Source organism: Camelus ferus, chromosome 9, assembly GCF_009834535.1.
Source record: "Camelus ferus isolate YT-003-E chromosome 9, BCGSAC_Cfer_1.0, whole genome shotgun sequence".
In the NCBI taxonomy this organism is placed as follows: Eukaryota; Metazoa; Chordata; class Mammalia; order Artiodactyla; family Camelidae; genus Camelus; species Camelus ferus.
In genome coordinates, this window is record NC_045704.1 from 57,012,951 (window position 1) to 57,038,837 (window position 25,887).

General features: G+C 48.6%; 1 protein-coding gene across 5 annotated transcripts in view; it reads left to right on the forward strand.

Moving 5' to 3' along the window:
* The first annotated feature begins 12,358 nt into the window (after positions 1 to 12,358).
* The window catches only part of CRISPLD2 (cysteine rich secretory protein LCCL domain containing 2), a 111,891-nt gene continuing 98,362 nt past the window's right edge, over positions 12,359 to 25,887 (forward strand). For 3 of the 5 annotated variants that reach the window (XM_032486916.1, XM_032486919.1, XM_006190808.3), the window contains exon 1: positions 12,359 to 12,516. The gene's annotated coding sequence lies outside the window, so the exon portion shown is untranslated. Of the gene's footprint in view, positions 12,517 to 13,055; positions 13,147 to 22,266; positions 22,328 to 25,887 lie in introns of all 5 variants that reach the window. The other 2 variants (XM_032486917.1, XM_032486918.1) reach the window with 2 other exon arrangements.

Here is a 25,887-nt window from a genome sequence, read left to right on the forward strand (position 1 = left end):
CAGGGCATTTCTGGTAAAGAGGCCCTAAGGAAGCACCTCTCGGAGCCAGATGATTCAGGGCCGAGCCGAATGCTGTGTGGTCTGCCAGCTGCACTGCCTGGAAGCTGTTCCCTGTGCTGTGGCTGATTCACAGGGGTTTCCCCCTTGAGGGTGCAGTGCAGGGACCTGTGGCCCAGCTCGGCAGCCACCCCTATGCCCTCCTGCAGTCACAACTAACCGTGGATCTGTGTTAGTGTCCTAAAGCTGCTGTAGTAAGTGACCACAACCTTCGAGACTTCAAGACAGTAGAAATCAATAATCTACTCTCTTATGGTCCTGGAGGTCAGAAGTCCAAATGCGGTCTCACTGGACTAAAATCAGAGTATCACCCTGGCCTCTTCTGGCTTCTAGAGGCTCCTGTGTCCCTTGGCTCGTGGCCCCTTCCTCCATCTTCAAAGTGCATCCCTCCAACCTCCTGCTCTGACTCTGACTCCCACCTCCCTCTTATAAGGCCCCTTGTGGTCACATTGGACCTACAGGATAATTCATCATAATATCCTCATTTCCAGATCCTTAATTAATCACACCAACAGAGTCCCTTTTACAAGTATAGTGGATCGACTAGTGTTCCCCCAAATCTCAGCTCCACTCAGCCATCCGATTGTGACCTTATTTGGAAACAGGGTCTTTGCAGATGTAATCAAGTTGGGGTCCTACCAGAGTAGGGTTGGGCCCTCATCCAGTCACCGGTGTCTTTGTAAGAAGAGGGAAATTCACAAGGGGCAAAGTCATCAGGCAGAGGGGTGAGGACAAAGGGAGGTGGAGTCACTTGGAGTCATCACAATAATGATGGACCATGTGGTCATTACTCTCTGAAGAAATGTTTTCAGCTTTGGCTTGGGTTGAAAGCAAGACCGAATGAGCAACAGGCGCCAGTCATCAACTGATGGCACTGATCTGGAATATGAACAGTCAGGGCGAGGTCGTTTTTGCAATTGTCCCAGGTCGGAGCATCCTCTAGGACGTGTACATCTGCAGGTCTCATGAATTCACTTCCTCACCCAGCCACAGCCTGCCAGTGACTCCAGGAATCTGCCCTCTATTAGGGCCAATACTGCCTAGTCAGCAGGAACACAAAACCATCCCATCATTTGGAAATAAAAATTTCAGTTTATCTTGGCTGAGGCAAGAAGGAAAACAGAGCTTGGCATGTCCTATTTAATGGGTCCCTGGGTATTAATAATTCAGTTGTCGCCATTGTCAAGTAGTTTCTTGGCAGTCAGAGACGATCGTGTTACAGTCAGCAAACATTTGCTGCACGCCTGCTTGTGTGCCCAGCATCATACCGGAAAAGCAAGAAACTGACCGTTTCTGTTCCTGTTACCTTTTGTGGTGCAAGAAACCACCCCAAAACTTAGTGCCGTAGAACACCACCAGTCATTGATTTTGCTCCCGTCTCAGCTGGGTGTGGAGGACCCATTCCAAGATGGCACACTCATAACTGCACATTGACGCTGGCTGCTGGCTCCCCTCCCCGGGGTGGCTTGGGCTTCCTCACAGCATGGTGGTGGGCTTCTAAGAGCAAGTGTCCCATGAGGAGGAATGGAAGCTGCCAGTTTCTTTCTTTCTTTTTAATTAATTAAAGCACAGTCACAGTGTGTCAATTTCTGGTGTACAGCACAATGTCCCACTCATGCATATACATACATATATTCCTTTTTTAAAAAATTGAAGTATAGTTAATTTACAATGTTGTGTTTGTTTCTGGTGTACAGCGTAGTGATCCAGTTGTACATACATATATTCTTTTTCATTATAGGTTATTACCAAACGTAGAATATAGTCCCCTGTGCTATACAATAGGTCCTTGTTTATCTATTTTTGTTTATAGTAGTTTGTATCTGCTAATCCCCAACTCCCAGTTTATCCCTCCCCCACCGGAAGCTGCCAGTTTCTTAGGGTCTGACACAGCATCACTTAACACTATATTCTTGGTCACATAGTTCAGAGTCAAGGGAAGAGTGTCCTGCCAAAATTCATGTCACCCAGAACCTCAGAATATGGCCTTATTTGGAGAAAGGTTCTTTGCAGATGTAATGAGATGTGGCCCTAACCCACTATGACTGGTGTCCTTAGAAGAGGAGAGGACGTGGCAGCTCAGAAGCTGGAGGAAGAGAACAGCGTCCTTCCCTCCAGTCTCCAGAGGGAGCCCAGCCCAGCTGCTACCCGGATCTCAGCCTTTGGCCCCGTGCATTGTGAGAGAACAAATTGCTGTTGTTTTGAGGCACCCAATTTGTGGTCCTTCATCCTGGTGGCCCCGGGACATGAATACACTCATGTGCCCTGCTTTTCAGACTTTGAGCAAAAACTACGATTATTTGATGGTTTTCTGGGGTTGGAGGAGATTAGAGAGGGTGTCCCATAGGCGGTAATGCTTGGCAGGGACAGTATTTATAGAAGGAGGACTGCTGATGAATTGGAGGGTGCAGATGGAAGGGATGAGACTAAGAATTCTCAGCAGTTAACTGATTTACAACAACGGCGCTATCACGTGGGTCTGTTACTGGTCCCATCTCACAGATGAAGAGACTGAGGGGCAGGGGAGTCAAGGCACTTGTCCAGGGTCTCAAGCCAACAAAAATGGAGCTTGGATTCAAGGTCCAACAGAAGATCTGGAGGCTCAGTGCCCTGAGGAGATGTGTAGGGCCCCGCCCCAGCACGAGGGCTGGAGTTCTGTGATTCCTTTGCTAGGGGCCAGAGGGGAGGCCAGTTTTCATTCTTTTTGTCCCCCTCCCTGGGCTGGCGTGGGGGTTTCCAGGGCACCTAAGGACTCAGCACATGGCCTGGGGGGCAGCGGCGGGGGATGCTGTCCATGGGAGAATGAGCAGCTTGGCTTCCTCCCAGGCTGACTGAAAGGTTTAGAATCTTCCAGAAATACCACACCCTGGGCGTGAAACTCAGAGCCCAGCCTTCTCTGAAAAAGCCTGATTGTCACCCTAGGAGAAAGCAACCACCATGGCAGTGTTTGCCAAAAGAGCTGCATTTCCTGAGGAATCCCCAGTCATGATCTTTGGTGTTCTCCGACATCTCTGCTTGGATATAGGAGAGAAGAAGGGGCAGGAACCCTGATGATGACGGCAACCCAGGCGTGTTTCGGACATGGGTTTGGGCTGTCCGGGTTAGTGATTTCAAAGCAGCGTGAACAAGGAGTCTCTTATGAAACTGTGAAATGGAGTCTCCCCCTTTTTATAAAGATACAATCATGCTGCCATTTTGTCATTTCCCCCCAAGAATGAAGAGGTTCCAGATGGATGATTCAAAAGAGAGAAATCAAAGAAACTGTAACAACAAAAAAATAAATTCTCTTGTTCTAACATTGGATCTATTATCACTTTAAAACTAAAGGTGTTCTCAGGATTAGCTACGCTGAGATAGAAAGACCACACCCCTCTTTCCCACTTGAAAAGGATAGAAATATATTTCTCTTTTATGTTAAAGAAGTCTCACGTAGGTAGTGGGACTGATAAAGAGATGTCTATCACTCATGGACCCAGGTGTCACTATGTATGGCTTCTGTTCTCAAGGTACCTCATGGTCCAAGGTGGCTGCCGTACTCCAGCCATCATACTCATATTCTGAGCAGGAAGGAAGAATGAGAACAATGAAGGGAAAACTTCCCTCTTCTTTTAGGGAGACGTCCTGGAAGCCACACAAAACTATTCCATTCACTCTTCTGGATAAAATGTAGTTCTACAGAAAGGAGGGGGCTCAAGGCAGGCTGGGAAGTATTGTCTTTTAGCTGAGTGACAGTGTACTCAGTTAGAAATCAAGAATCTTCCAGTTTTTAAGGAAGAAAAGAGATAAGCTATCTGGAGGCAACTTGAGCGTTTGGTGTCACTGCTAGGGAATTTTGTTGTTAAAGGGATCTAGCACTGAGATGAAGCATTGAGAAGCTGGCTTTATTTTCCTAGGATGGCCACAAACTGTCACCCTGGATGATTTGGCAACCTTATCACTTTTTATAAACTTTTCCTTGGCTGAGGAGGAAGGACTCATGAGTGTTCCAGGGTAATTGTTTATACTTTGGAACCATGAAAGCATTCCTGTCCCAAATCCTGTAACAAAAAGCTCCCTGGATGTTCCAGTACTTTCTAACCAAAGGATTTAATAGGCTACTCCCTTCTGACCACCTCATTGTTTCAACAGGTATCCCTTGCTAGCTGAATGCTCACAATTGGAACTCAGGACCTGAATAGATTCAGGAAGAGAGAGAGAGGGAGGCAGGGAGAGACAGACAGACAGACCTGCATTGGACCTATTAACGATCAATGAACACATCATAGATTTGTTAAAAGCCCAGGTTTTGGAGTCCAGTGGATTCATACCCTCTGTATCTCTTGCTGAGTGATCCTAGGCAACTTATTTATGTGTGTGACCCTCATTTTTTTCTCCATTTCGTGAGAATGCTACAGATCCCCTCTCGCAGCACTGGCATGAGGATGGAATACAGGGTTCATATAAAACACTCAACAGATGACGAGCTTGGGTTCCTAGTTCCCTCCTTTAAGCTCGGGGCTCGCTCACCCAGCACCCAGGCATCCAGAGAGGAGAGGAGCTGTTCTGGGGGCTGGGGCTGACCATCGTCTTTGGTGCCAGAAACTCCCCCCGAGACACCCATTCTAGTTACACTGACCCCAGGCTCTCCTCCCCATGGATGCCTCATGATCTGCCCAAAATGGAAATCTTGCCTTTTGGGGGCTCCTAATTCTCTTCCCCTGAGGTTCAAGCTGGCATTGCTTAGCCGACTCACTCAGGCGCACACTCCCAGCCTTTGCCTCCTCTCTGTGGTCCTTGTGTCTCCTGTTCATCCTTCTAGGCCCCTCTGTCTCGGCCATTTCTCTGCCCAGTCCCCCTTCCTTGGCACAGCTGTTCCTCCCCAACTCTGGTCACAGGCTCCAGCTGCCCCAGCCACTGGGTGAGCAGGTGAGCCAGGCCAGCCCATCCCAAGGTCCTGTCTCCAGGTCACAGGCTTGTGGCAATGGCGGGATGTCTTAGTTTTGTTCCCCCTAAGCAGACTCTGAGACCAGATGTGAGTGCAAGGACCAAGATGGGGCATGACAGCATCTGCCAAAGTGGACATGTGACCTGAGCTGGACCAATCAAGTCTTTCCCCGGGATTTTACTGCTCAATTGCAGTGGGGGGAGGTGCAGCCTGTTGGGACACAGGTTGAATCATAGCTGTCAGTGGCCACCTTCTCTGCCTGATGGAGTGGCTGGAGGAGCCAGGCAGAGTCCAGAGAGAAGTGGGGAGGTTAGAGGAGGGGAGGGAAGGGGGGTGGGACCATCTCCTTTGAGATCCTTGTCCCAGATGTATCTGAAACCAGTCTCTCCCCTGGACCTGCCATTCATGGGAGCCGATACATCATCTTTATCTTCCTCAGTCTGTCTTGGTTACATTTCTGTAACCTGCATCTGGCCCTGAGTCACATCCATCCGTGAAGGCCTCTCCTCACCCTTCAGTCCAGACACCCGCCCCCTCTGGGCTCCTGGGAAACCTCTAGATCCCTGTTGCTGCTTTCAACACAGAGGATGCATTGACTGTTCACCCGGGGTCCCTCCATCAAAAGGTTTGTCTCATGTCTGTCTTATTCATCTCTTTTTTTCCAGAATGCCTGGTCCAAAGAAAGTCCTCAGTAAATATCACCGAATAGAATAAAAAATGAACTCCAGCATTAATTTATTTTTAAAAATCTGTTTACGTTTTCTGCTTGTATTACTTCTTGTGGGGTAACTCGAGTTGGATAAATTTGCTCTTCACTGTTGGATGAAGAATTCCTTTAATTGGCCCTAAACTACCTCTCTCGAACTTTAAGGGGGTGCCCCTTGTATTCTGGGATTTGGTGTTCACTTTTCCTACGCTGAGTCATAGTTTTTATATATAGTTAAATAATACCACAGCTCAGCCTTTGGCTTCCCAGTTTCTTCTTGTAAAAAGCCCTCCTCTCTTTATATGGCTAGACTTTTTCTGTTCATCCCTGTTTTTCTCCTATATTTGTCAGCGCGTTGCTTGGCATGCAGTAGGTATTCAGCTGGTATTCATTGGATGGGAGAATGAATACACAGATATCTTCAGAGACTAGAGACTCCTGGGTTCCTCTCCCCAAACTTCAGCGTCCTTGTCTTAGTTTGGGTTCCCAGAAGCAGACCCTAAGCTGAGGATTTGAGGGCAGGCAGCTTATTTGAAATACACAAGGAATACGGGAAAGAAATGTGTTTAGTGATACAGGGAGAGGAAGGAACATGATAAAGTGTACAGCATTAAGCCAGCTGCTATGTGACTCACTAGAGAATCCTCCAGGAAACAAATGCTTCTTTTTAAAAATTATTTTTTAATTTAAAAAATTTTTAAATTAAAGTATAGTCAGTTTACAATGTTGTGTCCATTTCTGGTGTACAGCATAATAATTCAGTCATGCATATACATACATATATTCATTTTCACATCCTTTTTCATTATAAGTTACTACAAGATATTGAATATAGTTCCCTGTGCTATACAGTAGAAACTTGTGGTGTATCTATTTTATATATAGTAGTTAGTATCTGCATAACTCGACCTCCCAATTTATCCCTTCCTACCTCTTCCCCTCCCCTCCCTGTAACATATGTTTGTTTTCTGTGTATGAGTCTGTTTCTGTTTTGTAAATAAGTTCATTCATCTTTTTCTTTGCCTTAGATTCCATATATGAGTTATATCATGTGGTATTTTTCTCTTTCTGGCTTACTTCACTTAGAATGACAATCTCCAGGTCCATCCATGTTGTTGCAAATGGCATTATTTTACTCATTTTTATGGCTGAATAGTATTCCATTGTATAAATATACCACAACTTCTTTATCCAATCATCTGTCGATGGACATTTAGGTTGTTTCCATGTCTTGGCTATTGTAAATAGTGCTGCTGTGAACATTGGGGTGCATGTATCTTTTCTAGTTAGAGTCTCCTCTGGATATATGCCCAGGAGTGGGATTGCTGGATCATAGATTTAGTCTATTTTCAGCCTTTTGAGGAATCTCCATACTGTGGGAAACAGCCACTTCTGAATCATCCCAGCTGAGAGCATGGGAGCTGGGGTATTTACACCCCCAGCCCTGTTAGCCATTGTCAGCCAATGTACCAGGGGGTATTAAATTCCAGGCTCTTTGGGGCCACCATGCTCCTGGGTTAAGGGGATCCTGACATCCCTGGACCTGCCCTCCAACAGACACAGGTGTGGCTGTTAGATGTCAGCTTAGCATGCATGGAAGTGGTTGGGAATTTGGGGGACATGATGGAACACTGACGGAGCCCCAGAGGTAATTTTTACCCCAAGCTGCTGTCCCCCTGAATCTTGGGCTTTTCTCTGCTTGTAACCACACACTCTTTGCTGTGAATCATCCCCATCAATCTAGCCTTAGGGAGTGTGCACCCAGCTCACAGCACCTTGCCATCATGTTTGTGGTACCTGATGATGTCACTTTGGTCTCACTTGATTGACCATGGATGCACATCTGCTCTGTACATGGCCAATTAGATTCTCTCTCTAGGAGTTAGAACTGGGAGATGGTTGGACACATCCTGAGCTGGTCCCTGGAACAAGGGAGATGTGACCCTCCGTGCTGGTGGGATGGTCATGTCCACAGGGAATGGGCAAAGCCTGGCTGCAGAGGGAGATGGAAGGGACCCCTATTCAGAGAGGTGACAAAATACGCAGAAAGTACTGCCAGGGAGTTGACACCCTTCCAGGACCAGTTCTAGTCCATTGAGGGTCTTGGCTGTCCTTGAATTCCACAATAACCCATTATCCTACCAAGAGACCCCCTTCTCTGCTTAAGCTAACTTCAGTGGCTTTCTGTTACTTGCAACTTCAACTGATAAAGATCTTACCCCAGACTTACCCCTCAAAGAGTTGCCTGCCAATGTAAGGTGTGGAGCTCACCCTTGGACTCTTCCTCTCCCACAAGTCAAGCAAATCCATCCCACTGAGGTCCTGGGGGATCACATGATTGGCACCTGGCAACAGAGAGGTGTCACCATCTTTCCCATCCTTTTGATTCCTCTTTCTAAGCCATGCATGTCATAAGACAGTACCCCCGAATCTCCTGGACTCAGATTGTTCATGGTCTTTGATGCCGAATTGAGGCTCAATGACTTTCTGTAGCTGCTAAAGGGGTGTGGCAGGAACACGCAAGAAGCTGGAATTCCCCAGCCTTGGCTCATGATGTCCGGCTCAAAAAGCCTCCAGTGAAAACAACTGTGAGAAGACATTGGTGTGAGTTCAAGACCCATTGGTCCAATGGCAGCCGTGTTGAGATAGGAAGAAAGACCTTGATTTTTGCTTTGAATGATTAAGTATTCATGACCATCTGGTGTGACCCCACCATTCTGCAAACGTGTGTGGTCCTCCCGTCAGTCCACTCTGGTTCCAGGAGAGCCAGCAGACAGAGGGATGGAACCTCTCCAGTATGTCCTGACCAGTCCCAAGCGTTCCTTTTTCCAGATTGGGCTTCATTATGACCAGAAGGCTCTTTTCCTTTGTCTCAAACTCTCCATGACTTAACTCCTGCCTGGGTAGCAAACAAGATCCTTTGCTAGGATTTCCAGGGATATAAGCGGCCAGTCCTTTCTCAGGAGGACTCTTGGGTGCATCTTGGTCCTTTCCCATCCAGGACCTCCCAGAAGCCCACGTTGCCCATGACACACCATTTTATTCAAATTTAAATGTGATTTTTTGGAAATTACAGTCTATGATTGCACAATGATGGAAAAATTGATGGAAATCAAACCTCTCTCTTTATACTTTGTTGGCCCTAATAACAATCATATTAACTAATACTTGCTAAGTGCCAGGCCCTGGTCTGACTGTTTTCTGTATATTAACCATTTAATGCCCATGACAGCTCGCAGGGGAAAGAGGCCATTTTCATCACCCCATTTTATAGATGGGGAGCTGAACACGAGGCCAAGCTCAAGACTGGAGGATTTGAACTCAGCCCAACTGGTTCCAGTTAGTAACACCAACCAGCAAACTACAGACTCAGTCTCAGCTTACCCCTTGGGTAATCCATCCTGGAAGTCAACTGCAGCTCAGAGAGGTCAGGTGACTTGAGCAGAGACACAAAGCTGGTGCATGCTGGAATTCAAACTCATCGGTCTAGATGCTCCTTCCACTGGACTACCTAGTTAGCTACCTAGGGAGGATTGGTGACCTTTTATTGGGCATCTGCTCAGGGCCAGGCACTATCTGTGTTTTCACATATTTTGTCTGTTTTAAAATCTGGAGAGGATTGAGGTTTAGCTCAACTCAAGGATTGAGGGGAAGGTTTAGCACATGCTTAGCATACACAGGGTCCTGGGTTCAATCCCCAGCATCGCCTCTAAAAATAAAATAAGTAAGTAAACCTAATTACCTCCCCCCAACAACAACAACAAAATCTGGAGAGGATCTAAAACAGATCTGCAAGTTCTTTGATCTCAGCCTATTGCAAAGGATGATCTGTGCCCTCTCTCCTTGACCCTAGACAAGCTCTGTGGTTTGACCAAGAGGTCATGGATCTTCTGCCTGGTTGTCCTGGGAGGCTTGCTCTGGGGGAAGTAAAAAAGACAACCCTGAGACTGCCTTACTGGAAAGGCTATGTGGTGCTCCTACCACATGGGTGACCCAGCTTGGATGTCCAGCCCAGTCGAGCCTTCAGATGTCTGCAGCCCCAGCCAGCATCTAACTACAACCATGCAAGAGACCCCTAAGAAAGAACCATCCAACTTGGTCTGTCCCAGATTCCTGAACTATAGAACTCTGAGAAAAATAAAATGATTGTTTTAAGCCACTGCATTTTGGGATATGCAACAACAGGAACCATAACATCCCATTTGAGAAATGCTAGCCCTCCTGGGATGTTAAAGAGAAATGCAGTAGCTCAGAAGTGCCCAAGTGGGTTCACACTGCAACAAACCCAGGTCCTTGTTCCCCTCAGGCCACCTGGTTTAGGGGCCAAGGACATGGGTGTGAGTGATTGCTGGAAGTCAGCGTGCAATGCTGGGCACAGTCAGATGCCAGGCCATGGAGGCTTTGTGGGGCAGATGAGAAGCAGGGGGACAGATGAGGAGAAGACCATGGAGGAAGAGGAAAGGAGAAACCGGGAGAGGAGGAGGTAGGGCTCTGGAAGTTCCATGGTGTGCAGGGTGCTGGGGCAGCAGCTGCCAGGCTGGACAGGGTTGATAGCTCGGCTGGGGGTGACATTATAGAGGGATGCCCTCAGGTTGCAGCTCTGCCAACAGTGCCCCTGGGGCACCTAGGCTGGGAATGGTGTCCCCAGAGCTATCTAAGACCAGCGAGGAGCCTGTAGAATTGCCACAAACGGAGACGGAAGCTCCATTTCATTATTGACTGCCCCTGTCCCCACCCCCACCCAAATGCTGGGCTTATAAGAGATCAGATCCTACATAGTTTCCGTTCCCGTCTGCTGGAGTGGGGACCACTTTATCCCACTCCCCTGCACCCAAGGTTTAATGGTACACAAGGGGGCAGCAGCTGAGTGGGCAAGAGCATGAGTTCAAATCCTGGTTCCTCCACTAGGGAGCTGTGTGACCTTGGGAAAGCTTCTTATACTCTCTGTTTCCAGTTTCCTGACGATGACAGCAGCAGCCTCAGAGGGCTGTTGGAAGCAGAGGAGTTTGCTTCTGGATGATGTTTATGAGTCATCTGTTGTTAATACATATCTCTTCTCCCCTTGGGTTTGTCCTTTGTCAAACCGAGGACTGTTCTGCAACAGTCTGTTTTGTTCACCACTAAATGCCCCAGTGCTTGGAAAAAGAGCTTGGTACAGAGCAGGTGCTTTAAAAGTACTGGATGAATGAATGTGGAGCTGAGAACGATGCTTCAAAAACTGAAAAAAGAAAGAGAAGTAAAAGACATGAAAAGACATGAGAGGAAAGTTAAAAAAGAAGAGAGAGGAGAACTACTTTCTATCTGCTTTGAGCTGCACCAAAATTTTCAAGAGCTTCCAGCTTTCCTGGCTGATCACTGAGGTTCTTCCCTCATCTTTGCCCCATCCACTCTCCATCTTTGTCCTCACCTCCATCCCCACGGTGTGCTCTGACCTGTCCGGATGCCTCGGACTCTGAGGTCCTGGGGGGGCTTCTCTGTGCCTGCTCACTGCTGTGTAGCACAAGGGCTGGTGTAGAGTGACTGGATGGGGGTGTGGAGGGGGTTGATGATGAGTGAGCTGATTCCAGTGTCTTCATGCAGGAATAAGCAACATGGTGAGGACAGGCCTCTACCTTGGGGCACCAGCACCACCTACACACAGTAGGTTCACACTATGTGACTGAGTGGGGAGCACGGGCGAGTCCTTTATTTCCTGTAGCCTTAGTTTCTTCACCTGCCGACAAGGGCCTTGGCTTTACATCTCTCAAAGGTGATTTCTTCTGGCTCTAAGTTGATTTAAGTGTTTACCTGCACAGGTTATAGATGTTAAATGCCAGTGGGCAAAATGTAGAAAGCAAGGTATGAACGTGTACTGTCTGCTATGGGAATTGGGGGATTCTCTTCTCCGAGCCTTAGTTGTCCAGTCTGTGAAGTGGGATCTTTTTCACCTCACTGAATTCCTGTGAACATGTATGGGGATAATGACGGTAAAGTGTTAGCCTGAACCTCAGCTTTGCTGCCTTCATCCAGTAATGTCTCCAAGTCTTCCTTTCTTAATCCGCACACTGGGAATTGTGTGTGTGTGTGTGTGTGTGTGTGTGTGTGTGTGTGTGTGTGTGTGTGTGTGTGTGTGTGTGTGTGTCAGGGTGGCAAGACTGAAGTTTTCTATCCACGTGTAGAGGATGGAGATAAATTTAGCAAGTGTGTATTCTACACCGTAGTTGGTGGAGTCCACGCCCTTCCCGATTTCATTTGCTTCAATCCTCGGGAGGTCACCTCCCTATTCCCATTTTCCAGTTGAGCCGCAGAGAAATGGAATTTGGTAAATTTGCAAATCCCCGGTGGAAAGTGCTTGGCACCGCATCGGGTGCATGGGTAAGCGCTCAGTGTAAACAATACTTTTATGGTCACGATGAGGAAACTGAGCATGTCCTCTTCTCAAGAAGAGTTCTTAGGACGCGGGTGATCCCGCCCTCCCGGCAACACCCCTTGCCCGGACCCCAGTCGCCCGCGCCTCCTGGTGTCCTCTGGGCTCTGGGGCGTGGCGAGCCCGGGAGGGGCGGGGAGGGCCAGAGTAGAGGAGGCCTGGGCAGGGCGGGGCCGGAGGGGCAGGGGCGGAGCCACAACGGTGCGGCCCTATCAGCGCCGCCGGCATCTGCGGAGGCGAGGCTTCTGGGCTCCGGACCGTCTACAAGAGGCGGCGCGCTGGGTCCCCCGACCCACTGAATCCCTCGGCGGTCTGGGTGTCCTCTGTCCGGCGACCTGTCCCTGTGCCCGCTGTGCCTGCCCTGCCGCCGCGGCCACTCCACGCAGGAGACGCCGGCGACTTGGTAGTTGGAGCCCCTCGAAGGTAAGTGTGACTTAGAGTCTTCTCTGCAAGGTGCGATCCGCTCCCGCAGTCTCCGAGGAGCTAAAGTAACCAGAGCAGATGTCGTCTCTTAGGGCTTACGTACTGTGTGCAGGGACTAAGCTGAGCGCGCCACCTTCATCTCAGAACCATGCTCAGCAACATGATCTTCCATAGATGGAGAAACTGAGGCTCAGAGAGGACAAGTTGCCTGAGACCTCCTATGCAGGAAGCGAGGGAGCTGGGACTCAAAGCCAGTCTGACTGCAGACTCGTGCTCCCTGAGGCTGTGTACTCTTGCCTTCCTTATGCAGTTCTCTAGCATGTGTTGCGTTCCTGTGTCCCCAGTGAGCGTAGCGTCAATAAATGGAAAGCTGATGGTGTGGATGTGGCAGGATTCTGAATGTGTTCTACCCTTATATGGAGGGCTGCGGTGATCCTAACGGTGTGAGCATTCTGCTCCGCAGTTTACAGGGCCACGCCCCTTTATGATTTCGTTTGCAAAAAACCTGCAAAGATAGTCTTCCTCTTTCTGCATTTCAGATGAAGACACTGAGAGAGAGTTGAAGTGAGTTGTCCAGGCAGAGAAGAAGCTGGAACCCAATTCTGCCTGCCTCCAAAGCTCCATATGGATGTAGGTGTATCCAGGTGTGGGGTTATGTCGGAGTTCCAGCAGGTTTGGGAATAGTTCTTAGGTGTCTTCAGCCAGGGTAGATATCTGCATAAACTTCTTGTGGGGGAACAGTTGTGCTGGGACTATTGTTCTGGGATCTGAAAACTCAGCCCTGGGGTCTAGGGAGATTGGCTGCCCCAGGTGAACCACAGCCAGCTCCTTGTACAGTGCGGACCAAGAGCCTCCCTTGAAAGGGCTGGACTGGTGGACAAGCCAGGAAAGGCTTAGCTGATGCCTGCTTTTCAAAGTCTAATTTAAATCGGATGTCTTTTAGTCAGAAGGTGAGTTGGGGCTCTGGTCAAGAGAAGCAGCTGGGAGCCTGGCAAGTGCCCAGTTCTCACCTTCCAACCAAGGGTAGGCTTGTGAGTTTCTACCTTGAGACTTTAGGCTCCTTGCCCTGGCAGAATAGGGTAAGCCTGCCTTTCCCAGCGTGGTCAGGGCATCTGAGATTTAGAGCCTGACAGCTGAGAGACCAGGATGTGAAGGACAAGAAGGGCATCCCCCCTACCCCAAATAGACCAAGAGGGGTGTGATGTCATTACCCTAGGTCTGTCTGCCTGCACTTCACCTACATACATACTTAATGTCTGGGTCCTGCCTCCTTTAAGACATTTCTCTGCCCAACTGCTAACTCCACCTCTGAATCTGACCTTCAACAAGGAATCATTTTGTGAGAGTGGCTCCAGATAAAACAGCAGTCAGCAGAGTTGAGCCTTAGCCCAAGTCCCTGGTGATGCATCCAGGGAGGAGAATGAAGAGAGTGATTTTGATTTTTACAGTCTCTTAAAAAGTAAGAGTAGGAATCGTAATGATAACTTTGTAATCCTACCAGCAGCTGGCGTTTTCTCTGGCTTTTACTGTGGGCCAGACATGCCCGGAGATTTACAGGGATGACCCAGCTCACTGACTTCTTTATGAGCTGGGCACTGGACTGTCCTTGTTTTTCACAAGGAGGAAATTGAAGTTCAGAGTGGTTAAGGCACGTCCCTGATATGACACAGCCAGGGTCGGGGAGAGCTGCTATTCTGGCTGGGCCCCACCCCAGATTCTAGAAGAAGATGCTGGTCCCAGGGCCACATGGCTGTCAGTGCAGAGCTGGCTGCTGGGCAAGATTTCTCATGCCATGTGGGGTCTGATCCCTAGCCCCAGTTAGAGGGTGGCCCTTGAGAGGGGATGTGCTGACAGGGGAGCTTGGGATCCACTCTGCCAACAGGTACCTGTATCACTGTGCAGAGCACCCTGCTGGGGAACCCAGAGCAATGCTAGTTCCCACAGTCCTGCCTCTGGACTAGAAAGGAGAGCAGACTCGATGGGGGAGGGGCTGGAGCCGCAACAGAAGAGCGTGAGGCCACAGAAAGCCCCCACCCTTCATTCCTGCCTCAGAGACTTGATGGATATCTGCTTTTTTGATAGGTTGCATTTGAAAACTGGCTTTTAAAGGCAGGACCCCCAAATGCTGACCTCTTTGGCCTTGTGTGAGCTGAAACATTTCTTTTCTCTGTCACCAGGGCAATTTACTGTGTATAGGAGGTGCCTCTGTGTCTGCTTGCTCCTGACCTAGGAGGCTCCCCCCCCCCCATTTTTCTTTTGCAAACTCACTGGTTTTTGATCAATCCCAGATGTGCAAACCCAGCATCACTCAAAGGGTCTGATGACTTGTCAAGAAAGGCAAGTACAACACAGGCGTCATCTCATCTTTAGTTCATTGAGCTGAATAGAGGCTCAGACCTTCATGGGATGGGACATCTGGAGCCCCTCATAAAGTCCTAAATGGAGCACACTCTGTTCTGGAACAGGGAGGGTCAGGCAGATCTGGATGGTGTCTGGTGGGGCCAGCCATGCTCTTTTTCTTTTTTTTTTTTTCTTGGGAAAAAAATTGTTTATTGTGGTAAAATACCCATAAACTTAAGATTTATCATTTTAAAGTGTACAGTTCAGTGGCACCGCATACATTTGCAATGTTGTACAACCATCACCACTACCTAATTCCAGAACATCTTCATCATCCCGAAAGGAGACCCCATAAGCATTACTAGCAATCACTCCCCATTCTCTCCTCCCCAGCCCCTGGCAACCACTAATCTGCTTTCTATCTCTGGATTTGTTTATTCTGGACATTTCACACACATGGAATCATACAGTGTGTAGCTTTTTGTGTCTGGCTTCTCTCACTGAGCATTTTTCAAGATTCATTAATGTGGTAGCCTGTGTCAAGGCTCCATCCCTTTTTATGACTAAATACTATTTAAGTGTATAGATAGACAAGGTTTTGTTTATCCATTCTTCCGTTGATGGAAGTTTGGGCCATTTCCATCTTTTGGTTATTGCATATCATGCTATTAACATCTGTGTGCACATCTTTGTTTGAATACCAGTTTTCTGTTGTTTTGGGTCTACCCCTAGAAGTGGAATAGCTGGGTCACTTGGTAACTCTGTTTTTACCTTATTAAGGAACACATGTCCTCTTTTCTTGACTTCCCTCTTGAAGAAGCATCAGCTGAGATCATCTCATTCTGGACTGGGTCAAGGCCGTCTTCCGTGGGTGCAGGGTAATCTGGCATCTGAGTGTTTTGAGAGAGGTATTGACAGGCTCCCCTGGGAAAGCCACTGGCAGATAATCCTGTTGGAGACATTGCCCTGGGGGAACCCTGCTTTGTACCCCAGGTTGTGCAGTTGTGGGTACTCATGGACTGATACCCCCTCTCTCCCCAAGGCTATGAGGACAGACAGTTTCTTGTGGTCCAGCCTGAGGGAGATTTATCTTCTCTGATTGTCTCAAATGCTGCGTCAGCTTAGACAAAAACCACAGATTTGGGGGGGAGGGAAGTCTGAATGAGGATTATGCAATTATTGGACCATCATCTTGAAAAATATTACAAATTATGAAATCCCACATTTTCAATCCAAGCTTCTGAACCATGTCCCATTGGGAGTAAAGGATAGTAAAATCCCAGAAGGAAAAAGAATCAAGGTTCCATTTCATTTGTGGTCAAGTGGTCCCAGAACTGACCCTGCCCCAAAATTCTTTTGGATTGGAAAAAATCCTGGATCTCTCTAGAACTGGGAACTGGCATGCAGCTGGCAACCACTGAGACTGACTTGATAAGATCCTAGAAGTCCTTTGAGAGCAGAGGCAGTGCAGTCTGGCAAGGAAAGGGGACAGTGAGTGGGTGGGACTTTGGGGAGGATGCATTAAGGAGAGCGACCATGTGTGTTCAAAAGCCTGGAGGTGCAGAGAGGCCTGGCACTCTGAAAATGACAAGAAGTTTGGGGGTGGCTAGAGTCTAAGGGTCAAGCTCAGGCAGCAAGAGTCTGCCCGGCAGTCAGGTGAGCCATCCTGAATTTGGATTTCCTGCTGTGGGCTGCAGGGCACAGGAGAGTCCCTGAGAACAGATCACTGTGGACTGATCAGTGTCCCCCAAAGTGTGGGGAGCTCATCCTTGCTGGTCCCCAAGGAGACTGAGCATGTGTACTGACCCAGTAGCAAAGGCCTCCAACCCAGGATCTGTTCTCCCACCTCTCTATTACTGGCTGCCTTCTGCCCTAATGTATCCCTCCATTGTGACCTCCCTTTACAACAAAGAAAGAGTGCCCTCTACAACAAAGCCTTTGGCCCTTATCAGCACCCAGCCGGGAGGTCCCAGTTCTGTTCTGATTCCATCATGTTTAATTTTTTTCCTGCCTTCCATTCATGGCAGAAGTGATCGGGTTCCCTATACACGATGAGGCTAGAAGGTTCCCTTTCTAAAGTAAATGTCTTTGAACACCCCCGCAAAGCGAGCCAACTTAAAAAAAATAAGGAATGTGAACTAGAGCAGATAGATAGTAGGAAGGTGGGCAAAGCTTGGGAAGGGGGTGTGCCAAGGGCTGGGATTTGGGAAACGCTGGATTAAGTTGTGGCATGAGAAGATTTGAGAGGCTGTCAGCATCTAAAGCAGTGGTTGTCAAAGTGGGGTCCCCAGACCAGCAGTGGCACCTGGGAACTTGTCAGAATGCTGCCCCAGACATCCTGAAGCTACAAGGATGGGGCCAGCAATCTGCTTTAATGAGGGCTCCAGCACTTTCTGGTGAGGGCTGCAGTGTGAGACCCACTGCCCTAGAAATGCGGTGAAGAGTTGCCCTGGGCCCTGGCTCCAGAATGGGGTAGGAGGGGCTGGCTGATGGAGGTGGAAGGTTCTGTTTACAGGGCCTGGTGTGGCCAGAAAGAAATCACGTGGCAAGAATGGAGGGAGTGGCTTAGGAGCTGAAATGACCTCTTCTCTCCAGAGTCAAGGACCCTGAGAACAAGGTCTTGGCGTGTTCTTAGGCCTTTCTTCCGGAAGAACACTTGGTTGTTGGCACCTTTTGCTCTGGGGCGTGAGCAAGTGTCCTGAGGGTTCCAGCATCTTCCTTCAGGGTGTGTTTAGTGACCCCTGTGCCCAGAAGCTTAGGAACTATGTCTGTTTGTAACCCCTAGGTGCCCCCTGGAATGAATGGGTTGTTTCCTCCATGGCACTTAAAATCTGTCTGTGTGTACATCGTACATTGTCTGCCTCCTCTCTCCCTCCCGCCCCAAGCTGGCTCCCAACACAGCCAGTCTGTTCTCATCGGGGGAAGCACCAGCTGCTTTAAAAACACTGTTTATTCCCAGGAACCTTCAAGGCTGGGCTTCATGGGGACTGAAGATATTTTCAGCTTTGGCATTGCTGGACAAAGTGCCCTCTCAGACGGGGGATGAACTGGGCCCTGTCTGGGAGAGTAGATGTCTGACCCAAGTGGGAGGCCCTGGCCACACAGGGCTCTATCTGAACTTTCAAGTTCACTTTGAAGGGCTGTCAGAGACCAGCCCCAGACTTGTCTCCCTGCTGAGACTCCTGGGGAGAACCCTGGAGGGTTTTTTCTTGCACAGTAGTGTTCTTCTGCTTCTCTGGAGACATTCTTCCAACAAGGCCAAAGCTTTTTAGACTTTAACTTTTTTCTTAAGCTTTTTATTAAAGTTCAACATACTAGAAAGGAACGCACACTCACTTTGTGCATGGGGGGGATGACTTTTCTCCAAGTGCACGTGTGCAAACTATAGCCTCAGTGGGAACCTGACCATCCCCTGGGGCCCCTCCCACAGCCCCACCCCCAAGGGTAACCATTTCCGGACTTCTGATGGCATAGGTTGGTTTTGCCTGGTTTTGAACTTTACGTAAATGGAACCATGCATGTTTGATCACTGGAGTCTGGCTTCTTTGGTTCAACGTTATGTCTTTGAGCTTCGTCTGTAGTGTTGGGTCTGTCAGGCTTTCAAAGCATAAATCAGACCAGTATCACCATCGGCTTCATCTCCCCAGCACCCAACACACAGACCCTCTTTGCATTTAGAGTGAAATCCAGGCTTCGTGTCCTGGACCTCAAGGCCCCTGGCCATCTGGCCCTTCTGCCTCTGTGAACCCATTTCTCCCTGGCCATGCTGGCTCTGCACATGTCCTCAGTCTGGCCAAGACAGTGACCACCTCCGAGCCTTTGTCCCTGCAGTTCCTGCTGCCTGGAGTTCACCCCAGCCAGAGTGGTCTCTGCTCCTACCTCTGCCCAACCTCCCCATTTTCCAGGACTGTCTTCCTCCAACCTTCTGAATGTCTGTTTGCTGCGATGTCTCCCCCATTCCTGGGGTTCAGTTGTTCAATTGCATATTCCAGAAACTCTGTGGCCACCTGACAGTTTGCGCTGGGGATTTTCATTTGCAAAGCTGTGTGACGATTCCATAGCCTGTTGCTGTAGATTCTTGAGCTATGTGTCTTTGAGCTTGATTCAAGGATGTGACTCATGCTCGCAGGTACCATCCAATACCAGTGAATCATGCGTTTCAGGTGGGAGGCTGGTCCAGGTGCTCCCAGCCTTGTGGCCTGGAGCGGAGATGATCTGGGATGCTTGAATTCGCCCAGGAGGAGGAGGGAAAGAAACAGTCATCAAACACCAGTCAATCCTGGGATTCTGCCTCTGGGCTCTTTAGAACCTCTATTTTCATAATCTTCAAATCCTCTCCCAGGTCTGAGAGAAATTCAAGGCTTCATTTTGCTGGCAAGGAATTGGAGACTCTGAGAGGTTGTGGGACCTTTTGGGCAGCAACCACCTCTACGTTTGGAGTCAAGATTCAAACCTGGGTTGAACTGATGTCCACACTTTTCCACACTGCCTTCTGGGACTCTTTGATTTCTTATCCTTTGGAGGTGGAGATTTCCTGGCATTTATCTAAAGCTTTGCTGGGAGCATTGCTCCCAAGGAAACATCCACACATCTTCAACAAGGGAGAAAGGGGCCCCAAGAGTTATGTTCAGAGTATTTTAAGAATACATTAATTTATTACCCAGTCACTTTAAGGTGGCTTCTCTCATATAGTATCTTGGCTTGCATTGAACAAACCTAGTTTTTAGTTTCTTTCTTTCTTTTTTTTTTTTTTTTTGCATAAAGTAGATTAAGTAAATGTTTGTTGAGTGAGTGTTCTACTTTTGGTTCAGAATTGTGTATATTCTCAACATAGGATTTAAAAAATCGAGTGGGTTTTGAATATTATGTTTGTTCAGTTGAGTATCCCGACCTATTGTCCTGTGTATACCATAAGGACGTATCTTTTGCTGCGGGGACAGGAGGAAAGAAAGTACCCATGGGGGTGGTATTTCTGTTAAGCTCAGTGTCTATCCTTGTGGAGTTGGGGGACAGAGCAGTTGGCAAGGGAAGGACCCTGTCTGTTTCTTCCATGGTCCTGCCCTAATCCTGTCAAGAAGAGTTTAAGGAAAACTGACTGGACCCAGTGGAGGAGGGAGGACCTGCCCTGGGTGTCTGGTACCTGCCCTGCCGCTCTTCTCTGGAGGCTCTGCTCAGCCCTGGGATCTGCCGGAGATGGGCTGGGTGTCCCTCCCCCCCACCTCCCAGCCGCCACTTCATTCCTGGAATTTCTGGGTGGTTTGTGGGTCTGCCTTTGCTCTGCCCTTGGCTTCCTCGTTGACATTTTGAGTTCTCCTTTGTGCTTCTGAGGAAGAGCAGAGCCCGGGGTGCCCCTGCCTTTGGGGTGAGCTGCAGGGTCTCTGGCTGAGTCTGGCTGACATGGGGGCGTAGGTCAGAACTGCCTTGAAATTTTGGAGAGTGGGGATGGGTGATCGGTCTGAGTGTGGCAGACTCGTCGGCATTGACTGTGAGCAAGCTGCTCATCTGTGTTGAGCCTCAGTTTTTCATTTGTAAAATAGGGACCATAATCACCATGGCCCCACCAGTGTGTGGAGAAGATGAAATGCAAGATGCAGGGAGGATCTGCTGCTTTGTCCTCCCTCATTGAGCTTTGGCTGGGTTATTGATGACCAATGTTTGCTGGGCAGTTAATAAGCACCGAGATATCAAGTTGAACAAGATGCAGTTCCTGCCAGTGGAGTGCTGGACCTGTCTCATGCTGGCTCAAACCGGCTTATACCAGCTTGTGAGAATTAACAGTTAAGTTTTCAGAGAAGTCGTGGTCCAGTTCAACACAGCCATTGTTACATATTAAATTACATAAACTTACAGTGAAATAAGTCTTATTTAAAATGAAGATAATAAATACTCAAAACTTACCACATCCTAATTTTTTACTGCACTTAACTATTCGCTCTCCTCTTAGGATGGTTAGTGTCTCTTCTATGCATATGATGAAATGACTACATCATGGTTTGGTATTATGAAGCTCTTTCCAGAAACTCCATGCTCAGTGACCCCACATTGGTGGCTTAGAATTGCCGAGGTGGGAATAGTTACACAAAGGGAACTGGCAGACGCTATAAATCAGGGTGATTATTTTGGGGGTTTTGAGCATTGGTTGTTAAACATTCACCAGGGCATCACTGGTTCCAGCCCTCAAGAAGCGCACAGTCTAGCTGGCAAGGCAGAATAGTGTGAGCAGACATGAGGCAGGCTGGTGGGTCCTAGGACACCCACAGGCAGTTAACTGTCATCAGTGTGAATTTGGTTCCTGGCCAGATGGCCACAATCATGCCACAGACCTGGTTTGTGACATCTCAGAACCCACTTCCCCAGGAAGCTGGGAAAAAGTGACCAAGGTTCCAGGCATGTAGTGAGCTGAAGTGTTTTTCAAATTTAGGGTAGGGTTTTTTCTCCCCATGAGCATTAGATATTTAATAGGATTTAAAAAAAATCAGATTTTGTCTCAAGGCAGAGAGGTGGGGCTTTGAATTAATATGATGAAGGGAGAATAGCCTTTTTCACTGCATTCCCCATTATTAATCCCAACCTTCCCCAAATCCCTCCAAACCAGGCATCTGTGGAGCATTTAGCATCATCTCACCATGATTGTAATAGCAACACTATTAACTGTACACTGTGTAGCGAACTGTAACATTGTTACACCCATAGGTTCGTGATCGTGATGGCATCCTACAGCTCATTCCTTGACCCCAACCTGCCCCCTCCTCTGCAGGCAGATCAATCTCTGCTCATCAGTGAAGACTCAGCAGAAGGGTCACTCCTTTCTGGAAGCCTCCTGGAGCTGAATCACACCTGCAGACCTGTCGCTCTTGTTCACCAAGGAGGCGCCAATAAATATTTACGGAATGAAGGTACAAGTCTCCTCGTCCAAAGGAGATCAGAGTTTGGCGATTCAGCGGTGAACAAGGCTGACGGATCTGGGGCCGTGATTAAGCAGTGACCCTGGAGTTGAGTCTTAACCCTCCAGCAGGAAATCATCTGCTGGGCCAGGGCTGGGGGAGGGCAGGTTGGGGTCATGCGATGAGCTGTGGGAACAGCATGTGCACAAGCAGAGAGCTTGGCACAGCCTCGGGGCTGACGGCTGGCGGGCTCCATCCTGAGATTCATCTTCCTGGCAGACTTTCCTTAAACACAGGCAAAGGCAGTTGGGGCGGGATGACGCATCAGACGTAAACCACATTCTCTTTCTGTCTCTCCTGAGAGTTGAATTCGGTGGCAGCATCACCCGGGCGATAGCCATCGGGGGAGACCCCTTGCTAGAATGGGAACACGCGGGTCAGCTGATGCCTGAGGTGTCCACAGAGCCTTGGCTTGGGGTGGAGGGGTGATCGCAGAGCTGAACCTAAAAGTTTCCCTCACTTTCAGAAAGCTGGATTTCAAGTCTGAGTCCCACTTCAAGCCAGCCTCACAACCTCACTAATACCAGGTAACGTCTCCTGGGCTCAGTTTGTTTTTCAGAAAATGGGATGGAATACAGCAAGAGTTCAAGTGCATAGGAAAGATGGGGCAGTGCTGGATTTGACTCCAGGTTAGGTCTCACCATTGAGCCGGGGGCTTGAAATCTTTGTTAGTCCCCTCCCCACCTCTCTGGTATGTTCTCCCAGGATCTTGGCCCTGTTATCTTATTTGTGGTCTCCCGGGCTAGGTTTTGCAACTGAGGCCAGGAAGACAACATCTCCCAGAGAGCATTTCTGTGGAATTGTACAGTTGTCCATGTGGGTGTTTCATGCAGTTGATCAGAGGCCGGGTCAGCGAATTGAGAAGGGCTTCTCCAGAAACTGTTGCACTTGGCAGCCTTAGAAGTGGGGGCAAAAGCACAGAGCTGAATAGTGTGGGCCCCTCTCTCCAGGGAGCTTGGGTCGACTGAGGTGTGAACTCCTCCAGGACGTTAGGAAGGCAGCTGGACCTCAGCGGCTGGAGAGCGCTCTGCAGAGAGCATCCATCAACGTAGACGTCGTATCTGAGTCAAAGGTGTGTTGGCAGATAGAGACTGGATGGGTGCCAGGCCCGATGATTGGGTGGGTCTTAGTGAAATCTCACCATGATGTAAAGGTGTCAGTTCCATGAGGGTCCTTCTCCTGGACAGAGTCACTATCTGACCCAGGGGCCAGTACCTGTCTCTACTGAGCCCGGCAGTCTGCCCAGGAAGCAGAGAGGGGTGGGAAGGATTATAGTGGGAGACTGGGTTGTTTGTGGGTGTCTCTCCATTGCATAGGTGATGACGGGAAATCCACAAGGAAGCCCATTCCTGGGGAGGGCATGGTGGCATTAAGAAAGGGGCTTGGAAGTTCCCCACCCAGGTTTTCTGCTTGCAGTTGTGGGACCCTGGGAGGTTCCTGAAACTCCAGAAGCCTCAGTCTTCTCATCTGTAAAATGGGAGCAATAGAACCCAAACCTCTGGCTCATCAGGAGGTGGAGTGAGAAATGTAATGACAGACATGGAGTGGGTCTCCCCTCTGTGTAAGCCCCTGCTAGCCTCCCTGGTGGGAGCATGTACTTGTCATTGGAAAGTTCTAGGTGGACAATGTGTATGTCTCATTTGGAAAACTTTTTTTTGGCCAGTAGGCTGGTGCCTGGTTCCAATGCCCAGGTTCCAGCCATGATCCCAGCCTTGGCCTCCATATTGGCCTCTCTGTTTCCCCTTCCTCCTTCCATACAGCAGCCAGTGGGATATTTAAAACATAGTCCTTTTCATTTATTATCTGATGCGTGTAGTGGTTTGCTGGGCTGCAGGACCGCAGACTGAGTGATTTAAACAACGGAAACTCATCTTCTCACACTTCTGGAGGTTGGAAGTTCGAGATCAAGGTGTCGGCAGGGTTGGTTTCTTCTGAGGCTTTGCTCCTTGGCACGCAGAGGGCTGTTTTCTCCCTATATCTCACATGCTCTGCTCTCTTGCATGTGTGTGTCCCAATTTTTTCTCTAAGGACACCAGTCCTATTGGATTAGGACCCACCCATATCTCATCTTAACTTAATCACTTCTTTAAAGACCCTATCTCCAAATACAGTCATGGTCTGAGGTCCTGGGGGTTGGGACATCTGACATAGGAATTTGCAGGAGACACAACTCAGTCCATCAGCCCATGCTTTTCTTCTTGCGTGCCAGCCCGTGCACCTGAGATGCCGGCCCTGTTACTGTTATGATTCTGCTTAAATCTTCGGTGTTCTCCAGGAGCCCAGACTTGGCAGAAGCCATCCAGATCCCGACCTGGCCCCTCCCCAGTGTGGACCCCCTAGACCCCCAGCCAGGCCAGACCACTTCCAGACCCAACAGTGCCACCCAGCGTGATGCTGTGGATGGCAGGACCTAAGAAAGTTGGCATCTCCAGGCCAGCGACTGTCTCAGGGTGGAGAAGCCACTCAGAGAAATGCCTCCTTTCACTTGTGTTTCTTCTCATGGGACATTTTGACTAAACTCTATGGTTCTCCCAACTCTAAAGTTCCACCCAAAGCTTTATCAATTCTCTCTGGAACCTTGGAGGGAAGGGCCAGTCTGGAGGCTGTGGACTAAGCAAGTCCCTTTAACGTTCAGAGTGAAGGTGCCCCACTGAGTCTGTTGGAATGAGGTTGCCATTGTTCAGGAGAACATGCCTGGAGGATGCCCTTGGGATCAGCTGTGGTTTCACTGTCCTTTCTTGCTTTGGCATTTTGCTTTGTTTTATTCATTAATTTTTTTGTACGTTCTTTTTTTTTAATTTTGTTTTTTATTGAGTGCAGTTGATTTATAATGTTAGTTTCAGGTATAAAGCAAAGTGGATCAGTTATACATATACATGCATATACACATTTTTTTTCAGATTCTTTTCCATTACATGTTATTATAAGAAACTGAATATAGTTCCCTGTGCTATACTTATTAATATTTAAGAAAATTTTAAAAAGACAAGTCCAAAGGATGGTATGCACTCACCACCAAGGTCTGGCCCCTGGGGATGCCCTCCTGTGGTTACCATGCCAACTCAGCCCGCCCACCTAATGTGAACAGAGCTTAACCTTTGCCATATTTGCTTGAGATTTTTAAATAAACCATATATTAAAGATAAAGATGAGTTCCCTTACATTCTCCTTCCCAGTTCCATTTCCCTCACCCTGCAGTCAACCACCACCGTGAACTTGGTCTGATTCAGTCCTGGTTTTACCATACAGACATGTGCACACACATATACCATATACATATATGTACCTACACATATACTACACGTGTTTATAATATATACACATATGTATATGTATGTACATATACTTGTATCCATAAACTATACAAGGTATGATTTATTTATATGCTTTAAAATGTGCATAAATACTACTGTTCACACTATATTCTACAACTTGCTTTTTTAGCCCAAGATTGCACTTGAGCTGTTTGTGCTGACAGTCACATAGCTCCTTTTATCTGTTGTCTAATAGTCCACCCACGATGCCCCACAATTCATTCACCTACCCTACTACCAAGAGTTGTTTGAGTTGTGCTCATTGGTGATTTAAACCAAACCCAGGTTTTGTTCTAGTTGAATTATGTAAGCAGGTCCTGTTGCATGCCTTTGGTGGGGGGGGCCCTGCCCCTGGGATGCTTATGCATAGGGTAAAGCCAGTCAAGTGTTGCCATGACGCCCGAGTGGCCACTCTGTGATGTCAGTCCTGCTCCCACTTCATCTCACGTCTTAACCCAGCACCAGTGCGTCTTGGCATCCCTTTCAGTCTGGCTTCTGCCGCTGGGAAATGTTCATATATGGTGGTGCGACTAAGTGGAGAGAGGTCAGGGGCCCTGAGAGGCTCTGCATCAGTCGTTTGATTCCCATGGGGCGAGTGAGCACACAGAAGTCCTCCCCGCCGTCCCTGGGGCTCAGCCCCAAAGGGAACTCCTCAGGAGGGAGACAACATCTCACCCACTTCAAAGAGAGTCAGGCCTCCCCCTGGATAGTGGTTATTTTTTTATCTGCCATGTGGGCTTGGTCAGGACCCTGGAGAGTTTCCAGGGTCGGAG